Below are 11,488 nucleotides of genomic sequence, written 5' to 3'. Positions count from 1 at the left end.
AAATGCATATAAATATGACTGGTGCCTCTTTCTGGCTATGATGGCCTGACTTTGTTTAAAGCTGTGGATTCAATTACCCGCAAACTGTAGGTGCAATATGCCGTAAGAATCATACTTACGTTCATTGAGCATGGAAAGTTATCAATATTAGCTTAGCAATAAGAAACAAAAATCACACGGCAGGGCTTTCCTTTGATTTTATTTCACTTTTGTATTACAAGTAGTTACACAACTTTACTTTTTTGTTTCAGGTTTTGTACTGAGACTGAAAACTGCCTGGTTTGCAAAATGTTGTAAATGAATGTGGCCTATCTGCACAGAATATTGTGCATGCTTCTCATAATCCTATAGATTGTAAGCTTGCGAGCAGGGCCTTCCTACCTATATATCTGTCTGTTATTACCCAGTTTTGTTCTATTAATGTTCCAATTGTAAAGCGCAACGGAATATGCTGCGCTATATAAGAACATGTTAATAATGCTCCTAGACAGAGACAGAGGGAATGGATTAATCATCTTTGTGATCGGTATTAAAATCCGGGCCCATTGTTCTATTAAGAAGATTCTCATCTACCGAAATCAATAAATCCTATAAATATGAGCTTCCCTTGTAGCCAATTTTCAACACCTTATATGAAAAATGTAACTTATAGGTTTATTTACTAATGCCATTACAAATTGCCAATTTTGTGCATTTATTTCTGGCGGTTTAGCTTGGGGATGTAAAACAGGCAACAAAAGGCTTAAAATAGTTGGCTTGCAAATGTGCCACTTGGTAAGTAAATCCCTTAGTTAACTTATAGCTACAATCTGATTGGGTGCTATATGAACACGTCCACTTTTAGAAGTTCTAGTAAACCTCTCCCAACATCTCTCCCATTGGACGGAGCATCTGTGACATCACATTCACTGCTATCAGATTACACATTTGCCCTTTTGAGGGTACAAAGCCAGTCACATGACATCAGCAGAGCTTCTTTAGGACTTTAGCACTGTAACATTTGACAAATCCCCATTGTTCAGCGATTAATTCAGTCCAGTCAATATAAAATCACTATGGACACCAATAAACAAGCAAACAAAATCTCTGCAGTCAACAGTCTCTGCAATTCCAGGCTGTATCTTTGCCAGCTGATCCTTGTGATAAATGCCACACAAACTAACTCTTGTTACGGCTGGCTGTTGGTTTTGGAGACATACAGTACAAAGAAAACAACAGTTGAGAATATACTAAAATATGTATACTAAAGAAGAAAAAGGTGTTCCAAAAAGGGGCACTCACGGACTATTAATGTATGAAAACATATTGTTATGCAAATCTTTGACTGGTGACCCAAAATAATGGATCTTAAAAATTTACTTTTATTAAATCTCTTAAAATATTAGCGAAATATAAAGTGTCAAGTGTAAAAGTGCTTATAGTGTGAAACAAAACTAACATATAAATCAAATTAAAATGTCGTGTCCACTCACAGTCCAATAAATGGTCCTAATAAACAGTTATAATAACTCATAAATCAAGACCCCGTCACAGGGTGAATGCTCTGTCCCCCAATATATATCACTTCGTGATGAAGTTTAATCACACAATGGTGATCACAAAATTATCGAGTGATAAATAAATAAGTCCACTGAATTAATTTAAATATATATTTATAATCGTCCCTTTTCTCATCCACCAGACTTATAAGTACGATTAATCACAACATTCATTGATTAAATTAAATATTCATGTAACAACGTTGTGTCCAGCAATCTAGTGGGGGATCCTTAGCATCCAGTATAATATTCAAAATATGAGGGCTGTATGCTATGTGATTGAATATCGATCCAATCTTAAATGGGTATAATTGTAATTTGATCACCACAGTCCGTAGTCAACCTAATTTGTGCCAATATAAATGGTTTATAGTGAAAATAGTCACATAATTTGCCAAATTAATGTTGAACTATCTGTCAGGGTATATATAGCGTTATGCAGGAGGCAAGGGGGGACCATAAACCTCTCAGACTGTGTGACATTGAAGCAGCGGGGCTGCAGGCTGAGGAAGCCAGGACCTACTGTATACCTGGAGGATACAGGGAAGGCCACAAAGACTGTGAGAGACTTTATTGGCAGATTAGCTGCACCCTTATAGAGAGGGTTCAAGAAGCGAGTTAGACGCCCTAAATAGGGGCTAGGTTGTTTATTATTTTCTGTTTGTTTCCTGACTTTCCATGCTGGAAAGTAACGCATCATATATTTACTTGAAAGCTGTGTGTGGACCCTCATTAAGCACCTAAACACTGCACCAATCCACTCCCTGCCGAGCTAATTACCCCCAAGACATCATACTACATTTGAAGAATTAGAGACCTCGCCGGCCGGGGACTTGCCAGTGAAATACTAAATAAATCAATTGATCAAAAAGGTAAGCCCCCAGCTGCCCCCATCCCCATCTGCCGCTGTGCTATAGTTGTCAATTACACCCCCCTGCGGCCTCATTGCGTGCGACACTGCGCTGCACCAGCCCTTCTCTGTCCTTTTTTCAGTCAGTCTCTGCGGCCGCAGCCGCCTAGGAGGAGGGCATTCAGTATGAAATACCGCCGGCCTCATGTGGAAGGAAATCCCGATCGTCTGAAAGGAAAGTATGAACTAACCTAACTGTACCCCCTAACCCTCCTTTAGGGTGCTTAACCCTAACCTCCCCCCCTGTGCCTAACCATAATCCCCCCTCTAAGTGCCTAAACCTAACCCCCCCTTTCCTCGCTGCCTAAACCTAAGTCCCCCGGGGGGGTGCCTAACCCTCCCTCCCCCTAGCCTAACCCTAACCTCCCGGGGGGGGTGCCTAACCCTAAGTCCCCCCGGGAACCCTAAACCGCGGCTGTCCACACTCGACGCCCGGCATACCTTCGATCGGGATGCCGGGCGCCGGTCTCCCGGCCTAGATTAGTTATCCCACGCCGGGATTCTGTAGTCTAGATGCCGGCGGTCGGCATAGTGACCGCCGGCATCTTAAATGTATACCGGAGGAGGTTGTAAGTTGGAGAAATCCGTTTCAATGTATTTGTATAAACTGTATATTTCAGTTTCAGGGTACTTTATAGTTATCTATTTTTAATGTTTTTAATAAATACATGCATTAAAAGTGAATTAAAAATAGGACAAATGAGAATTATGGGAGCCGTACCGCCAGCCCAGTGCATTTGCACTTTTAGAACGCAGCGTGTCCCTATTTCTCAGACGCTAACATGCACGTATATATTTTAGATGCCCTAGGATCACTGTAAAATGTAGTTTTGGTTGCAATATCATAAGTTAAACTCCATGATATAAGATTACAGAGGGGTAAATTTACCAAGTGGCGACATGCAAAAGAAACAAAACACGGTAAAGCAGTGGCTACTTGCAAGAGCCACCTCTTAGTAGATTTACCCCCCTAGTGGTTGATTACCCCCGTCCCAAATGTCTGGCACATCCCAGATGCTGCTCTCTGCACCAACTTAGTGCCGCAGACAACATGGGGCCATCTTTGCTCCTTACTACCCAGACATGGGGGCATGGGGAACCCATGGAACACTGGTAAACTATATTCTGAGATGGGGTTTAATTTTCAATAGACAATTAGCCCTCAGCAATAAACTGTACTAGCTTTACTGCATGGTTAAATCCACCTTAAAATGTTATGTAAATAATTGTACAAAGAGGAACATAAATAAGGAACTTGTTTCCTTTCTGCCATTCATGACATTTTACCAACTAACATTAGAAGGTGCAGCTTGCAGCAAATTGTAGGAAATATAAATGTTGATCCTATTTAAGTATTTAATGTCCACATCCATAAATGTTAATATTAGCCTTAAAAATTCCAGTGGGGTTTCCACCTTTAGATGGCTTGTGCATGCTACCCTGCAACTATTACTAAATGCTTTGTAATTGGATCAATTGCAAACGGCTCAGTAGAGGATGAGGGATTGGTAAAGCGGTGTATTTGCTCAAAGCTGCAAGAAGACATGTACAGACCAATAATCTAAAGTTGCCTAAAGGTGTAATAATTATTTATCATTGCAGGAACTCCAATCTTTGGGCGGTATTCAATGGATTTAGCGCGTCCGATCTCCCGTCTAAAGCGACAGGAGATCGCGGGGTGCTATTCAATTGATGCCTGTTATCGCACTGATCGCGCCCATAGAGGTCGGGTTTAGCCGTGTAAAACGGCTACCCCCGACCAAAGTGCTGGGCGCGATCACGAAAAGTGCTGTTTGGGCGCCCAAACAGGTCATTTTTCGCCCATTTCAGCTCACACTTCCCTGGGGGTGCGAGCTGAAATGATGCGCCCGGCAGCTGATTGCGCCCGACAGAAACAAAATTGAATAGCTCCTGTCGGGCGCGTAGGGAGGTAAAACAATTGATTTCCGTCCTTTTGTTGTATCACAAATGTGTCAGAGATGTAGCAGGGTGATATACCGTTGTGTGCCAGCCCCGCCCCCAGAAAATGTGACGTCATGACATCACGAAGAGGGGGTCGGGCTGCCGACACTAGGAATGAGCAGAGTGCTCTTTACGTCTTAAGGACCTTCAGGGCAGCTCTGCAGCAATGACTTAAGCTTCCTAAGGGAGCTCCAGGTGGCTCTTTAGGCTGCAGGGCGCCATTCCAGGCATCCTGCAAGCCAAATATTAGTACCACAGTGGAGCGACTGTGCAGCCTCCTAGGCCCTGCGTCCTGATCAGCGGCACCAATCACCCACCCCTAATTACGACACTGATGTCAAAGCTCACTAGGGGCCCGATTCTCAGTTGGGATTAAAGCCAAAAAGCAAGTAACTTTACACCTGGACACACCTTGTTGCAGTACACGGGGTACAAATACACTTTTTTTTTTTTTTGCATGCAGGGTAAATACTGGCTACTTTTGCATGTAGACCACAAATACTGGGCAGCTTTACTTTTACACTGCAAACTAGATTTGAGCTAGAATAATCAGCTTCCAAATCTAAAAGGGTCCATACATCTGCGACGTCGGAGCCGGGAGATGAGGGATATTCAACACGTTGAAAGAATCTCAATTCCCTGATCCCGACCCAAAAATGGCGAGTTGGGGATTTTTAACATGTTGAATTTTCCTGTTCCCCCGTCGGATCGCGATCATCGATGTCAGAATCGGCAGAACGGGGAATCACGGCTCAGGTGACTGGGGAACTTAAACCTCTCTGCACATATTACATCTGCTCCACCTGCAGTGCAGCATGGTCTTACCAATGTACTAAGGCCCTCATTCAGAGCCGTACGCTCTGAGCAGAGCGCACGCTCTGAATGAGGGCCGTCCTCCATAAAAATGGAGCGTCCTCCTGGACGCTCGTATAGCTGTGGGTCACCACCCACAGCCTATACAAGCGTGCAGTTTGATGGCCGCGATGGTCTTGACCATCGCAACTGTGTGCCGGAGCCTGCGGTTGAGGTTTTCAACCGCAAGCCCCGGAGTGATTTTGGCTCTATCAGAGCCAAAATCACTCCCACTGACATCACTAGTGATGTCAGTGGGCCGGCTTCTGACGGGAGGCGTTCCCGTGGGAACGCCCCCGTCAGGGAGGCACACCCCCGGCACGCCCACCAAAGGGGGCGTGCTGTCAATCAACATCGACAGCACGCCCCCTTTGATCAGACACAACGAGCGAAGGACTTTCCTTCGCTCGTCGCGTCTGGCGCATGCGCACGACGGAGCTCCCTCCGTCGTGCGCATGCTCAGTGCAGACCATCGACCCACTTGCGAGCGGACAGCCGCTTGCGAGTGGGTCTGAATCAGGGCCTAAGTTACTTGCTCTTATTTGCTTTACTCCTAATTCGGAACCAGGCCCTATGAGTGTAGGTTGCCATAGACTGTGCTGGACCCCTGCATTGACCAAATTGACCACCTTTCCCCCTCCACAGGTATTTTCTACCTGTAAACACCATTATTAGAGGACTTCTATTCAAGCCAAAGTGAATTAATTCAACTCAAAATTAACCACAAAACTTGAGTTTATAATTGGTAGATTGTGATTTATCTAACACACTTTTCATTTTCGGGCGCATAAGGTTAACCCAAACCTTAACATAATAAGTTAATTTGCGACGTACAAAGGATGGTAAGTTTTGCACTAATGCACCTATCTGAACTGGCCAGCACTATTGAAGGTACATGAGGGGTCTAAGTACTAAGCATTGGAGAGAGATAAAGTGGATGGATATAAAGTACCAAACAAACAATCAGCTCCTGTCACTTTACAAGTTGTTTGAAAAATGAGTTAGGAGCTGATTGGTTGGTACTTTATCACCATCCACTTTGTCTCACTCCAAGTCTTAGTACATAGAACCCATAGTCACCTGTACTCGAGGTTAGGCACTAGGGGGAGGGTTAGGATGCGCGGGTGTGGGGAGGGGGGGGGGGGATTTAGGTTTACGCTGCGGGGAGGGAGGGGTAGGTTTAGGATACTTACCGACAGGTGTCAGTATCCTAACCCTGTTGGGATTCTGCCCTCCTGGATACTGAGAGCCGCCACCCCGTACCCAACCCAAGGACAGCAGCACCAAATTACAAAGTATATAAACAATGCAAACATAACAAAGTGCAAAGGACTACAGTACAGAACATATGATACAGACTAGATAGACATTGCTGCATATACAGTGCAATACCCACAAACAAAGTAGTTACTAGAAACACCGCAGAAGAAACTGAAGTACTGGGGGAAAGCAATGTAATCAGCATGTGTCATACAGGGCATGCTCAGTGGTAAGGTAGCAATAGAAAAAAAGAGAGAGAGAGAGAAAACCCCAACGAAGAGGAGCTCAGTGAATGGAAGTTTTGTTACAGCCCCTGCACTGACTTCCTGTCACCCAAGTTCCTGGTTGTAACACCAGCAACAGCAGCAGCCCACACCCCACACCCTGAGCCCGCACTGATTGGCTGCAGAGTGTCAGGCAGCCGGGCCACCCCAGACTAGTGCGCCTAAACTTCTATACTTCCCCTCTCCGCACTGCAGCCAGAGCTCAGCCCAGCCCGGCACCTTACCCAGGATCGTCCCCAGTAAGAGGTAAGTAGCTCCCGCACTGTGCGGGCTGCCGGGCATTGCACCAGAGAGATGGGTGCACTGACGGTGCATGGGGGGGGAAGGGGTGCAAGGTGTGGTTAGGGGCTTTGCACGTTGTTACATGTCAGTCACATATTTGCTGGGTGTGCTGCTCTCTGCATGGTTCCTATAGGGGCTGAGACTCCGAATGCCTTCAGTATTTCTATTATTGACCATAGTGTTATTTTTATTGCAACTATTGGGCTACTTAGTAAAGAAGTGAATGTTGCTTTCATGGAAAATGTGAGCTACTTCCCTCCAGTAGTGCTGCTGACTTCCTGAAAGTAACTTTTCAAAAGTTCCATTCAACTAGTGCTACTGACTATCAGCCATTGTGGGGCTGCTGCTGCCTCTCATTTGAAGAAGGTGTGGATGGATATTAGGGGTTAATCTGGCCACCCCTTTACCAGTTAAGGTGGGGACACACTAGATCAGATGTTCTCAAACTCTGTCCTCAGGACCCCACACAGGTCACATTTTCCAGGTGTCTCAGCAGCTGCACAGGTGTAGTCATTACTGGCTGACACAGTTTAAAAGATTCACAGGTGGAGCTAATTATTTCACTTGTGAATCTGTGAGGAGACCTGGAAAACATGCACTGTGTGGGGTCCTGAGAACCGAGTTTGAGAACCTGTGCACTAGATGAATGATGTCCCTTCAGCTCTCCCTGGCACTCCAGGACACGATATGGTACTTAAGGGTCCAACGATTTCCAGTGCGTCGTGTACGAGATTGGCAGATCTTACCTGCTGTAGACAAGATCTGAAGTTACGACGGACGACCCGCAGGTATGCCCATCGTTATCGTGAGAGGACAATCACAATTTGCACATATTTTATACACAATTTGTCGTTCTGATGTTGTTAAAATGTGTAGGCACCTTTACCCCCTCATTATTGCGCATACAGGACTGGAATATAATACATGTGCATGATTGACAGCTGCCTGTCATGTTTCTCTGAATTTGGCCACAATTTCTGCATGAATTTAAGATGAGCTCAATTTGGGATCAAAAACACCACCGTGTGTTAATATTCTGATTACTGATTAAAGGAAATACTGTATTTGACGTTTGTTCATAAGCCTTTATTTTGAAAGGTTCCAGTAAGTTTACTAAGCGCTTATGTTCTGCCAGCCGCCTCACAGGGGATCCAGTATAAATATACTTTGTTTTTCAAGTCGTTATTCTATAAGATATTGTAACTGTCTGCAGTAATGGGTGTAAACTGTGCAATTGCATAGCAGAGTTGTCTTGTTTTTCTAGTAAGCTCTCAACAGTAATACATTTTGGGGAGGACGGGGCCTGGTATATACTTCGACAATAGTACTGTATTGAATTTGGTTTTCACTATCCTGCCTAAAATTACATGACCCTCTGTTTGACAAAGTGTGGTATTTCTGGTAGTCTCTGCATCAGGGATGTTGAACCTCCTGCCTGGGGCCGTATAAGGCCCTGGGAATCCTTTGGTCTGGCCCTCTGAGCTTATTTCTGCTAGCCTCATCTGGCTAGCAGGGTTCCTAGAATGGCACCCTGCAGCCAGAATCTATGCAGCAGTGCCACCTGGAGCGTCCTTAGGGTGTTTCACACGGTCACACCGCTGCCCTTACAGCTCTCCCGAGCATTCTCAGTATGCTTCGGGCATTGCTATAATTACTGGCAATTGTGGCCCTGCCCCCGTGTGACATCACACTTAGGAGTTTAGCCTGCATCGGACATGAGAATAATGTTATACATATATATATCTCTCATAATGGCCCTCAGCGGAAAAAAGGTTTCCCACCCCTGCTCTACATTGTTGTTGTGTTTACCACTTGTAATGAAGTATTGGGGACAAATAGGGAATTAATCTATGTCTGGCGCACCAGTGATGGGGCAAGCCTTCGGAGACAGTGATTCGCCCATCGGACAATAACTCGGGCCAGTGTAGAAGCGAGTGGACCCTGCTGAAAAAACGACAGAGTCAGACTAATTGAAAGGCTGGATAATGTATCAGCATCAGCTAGTGCTATTATCTGAAGGATTAGTGATTATTTGTCAGGACTCGATAAGTTGCCATTTTAATGGCCTATCCAAAGTGTTGCTTCGAAAATGTAGGGGCAAGTTTACATACGTATCTTTCGATAGATTAAGGCCGGATACTCATTTGAACGGCGTGTATCCCAGCCGACCCGACGACATATCTGGCCTTACACACTACATGATCCGGTGTATGACCGCACAATAGAACCTTCCATCCTGCATTCACCTGCTTATGGTCGTCAGCGACATCATCCTATCTCGTGCAGCACATCAGATGGGACGACACAGCTGGCGACGCACTTGAATGCGAGATTGAAAGTACACACTGAGCGATATGGACGATATATCTTTCTGATCCGAGTCAGAATTATATATTGTCCAATATATATCGCCTGACATGTACCCGGCCTAATACTTTCCATAATTGGTCTCCATAGGGTCTTGGGGCATCTCTATAGCACTTCATAGACCCATTCTATTAACAGGAACTACGTTATTACGATCTAGGAAATACGTACTGTACATACTGTAAGTTTTTATGTTTTAGCCATGAGATAATCTTAAAAAAAAAAAGTATATAATTTGTTGTTGTCGATATTACAACTTCAATATTATTAGCCAATCATAGGGGGGGAATTCAATTTGCTAATAACTAACGGAAGCCCAATGGAGTTATTCAATTGTTGCTTCGATCGGGAATGAGTGCCGCATTTATCGCGCTGATCAATCCTAAATGTACCGGGTTTAGCCACCTTCCTTTCTAAAGTACTGTGTAGCGCACCCAAATGGCCGTCTTTTCAGGGATTTCCGCTCCCCGCCTCCGAGCGGTGCATACAGAAATCTGGGTGCCCACAGCATTCACGCCCGATTGGAGCAACAATTGAATAGTGCCCAAAAAAACAATTGAATCCCCCCCCCCCCCCGCCATAAAATTTTAAGAAGAGCATAAGTGTATAATGGTGGGAATAATAATTAATTATTTCTTACAAACCTTGGGGGAGATTTAACAAATCTTAAACAGAAAGTCGAGAAGTTACTCATTGGGCGGAATTCAATTCATTCCAGCCCCTATCGCGCCCGACGGAGCTATTCTATTCTTGCTCCTGTCGGGCGCGATCAGCTGCCAAGTGCTACATTTCAGCTCGCAGCCCCAGGGGGATGAGAGCTGAAATGTGCGAAAAGTTACATGTTTGGGCGCCCAAACATCACTTTTCGCGATCGCGCCCAGCACTTTGGTCGGGTTTAGCTGCTTTACGCGGCTAAACCTGACCTCTATGGGCGCGATCAGCGCGAAGAATGGCAGCAATTGAATAGCGGCCCGCGATCTCCTGTCACTTTAGACGGGAGATCCGGACCGCGTAATCAATTGAATTCCGTCCATAGCAACCAATCAACTTCTAACCGTCATTTCTACTTCAGGGTCCATAGGGTATCCACAGGATACCTTGGGGTATAGGTGTGACGTCAGTCGCAGGGCACCAAAGAGTTAAGCTTTCAGCCTCCCAGGATGCACTAGGTCCCCCTCCTATACCCCGCCCCCGGGCCAAGGCACCTCAGTTTAGTTTGGTGCCCGGCCGGCGTCGGGTGCACCTGTCGGAGTGGGGGCTAGAAGAGCCCCTGAAGCTTTCTTCAGTGCAGCTGTGGCTGCACATCTGGATGTACAGTATGGACAGTCAGTCCTGACGTCCATGCTGTCTTCCCTACACCCCCGACGGTACCAGAACGCCGGTACCGATCCGGGGATGCTGGTGAGCATCTGGGGTCACAGCTAGCGGTGACCCCAGATGTTCCGGACCATGGCCGGATCCAAGGGGGACAAAGGTAAGCAGCGGGGTCCCGCGGTGGGTCCCCGCTGGTCACATGGTCCTAAGTCCCCAGGCAGGGGGCTCCCTGGGGACTGGCTGCAGCGTGGAGCCAGGTACTGAACCTGCGCTTTCCACTACCCCCTGGGACAGCGGACCGCAGCAGAGCGGTAGCGCTGCGGCGTCCCAGGGGTTAAATGCATGCCAGGGGAGCGCGCCTTCCCTGTCTCACAGCCGGCGCCTCCCCCGCTGCACACAGCCCTCTCTGCACTGTGCTGACTGGTCCTGTGTCAGCGCTCCTCCCCCAGGCCAGCTTCTCTCTGCTCCTCGGCGGCCATCTTCTCTGCAACGCATGGTGAACGCTGCTGGAAGTCTGGAAGGAAGCATCGTGGTCTGGGTCCCCCCGCATACCTCTCCTCCGCTGTGGCTCAGGTCTGTGTATGCAGCGCTGTGTCCTACCAGGCCCTGTGTCTGTGTAGTTGAGTGATCAGCGCTGTTAGTGCAGGAATTGTTATTTCTCTGCATTGTATGTGACTGTGCTAGCGCTGCCTGTAACTTTTCTTCTCTAAACTGTCAGC

At 46.4% G+C, this 11,488-nt stretch overlaps 1 protein-coding gene across 1 annotated transcript in view; it reads left to right on the top strand.

Moving 5' to 3' along the window:
* Positions 1–6,799: 6,799 nt before the first annotated feature.
* LOC148505520 (rho GDP-dissociation inhibitor 2-like) overlaps positions 6,800–11,488 on the top strand; it is a 112,555-nt gene continuing 107,866 nt past the window's right edge. Inside the window, exon 1 of the mRNA XM_088448149.1 lies at positions 6,800–7,052. The gene's annotated coding sequence lies outside the window, so the exon portion shown is untranslated. The remainder of the gene's footprint in view (positions 7,053–11,488) is intronic.

The sequence above is a fragment of the Taudactylus pleione genome, unplaced genomic scaffold (genome assembly GCF_031769625.1).
Source record: "Taudactylus pleione unplaced genomic scaffold, aTauple2 ptg000451l, whole genome shotgun sequence".
Taxonomy (NCBI): Eukaryota; Metazoa; Chordata; class Amphibia; order Anura; family Myobatrachidae; genus Taudactylus; species Taudactylus pleione.
The sequence above is the reverse complement of the archived record's forward strand: the minus strand, read 5'-3'. Positions and strand labels throughout refer to the sequence as shown.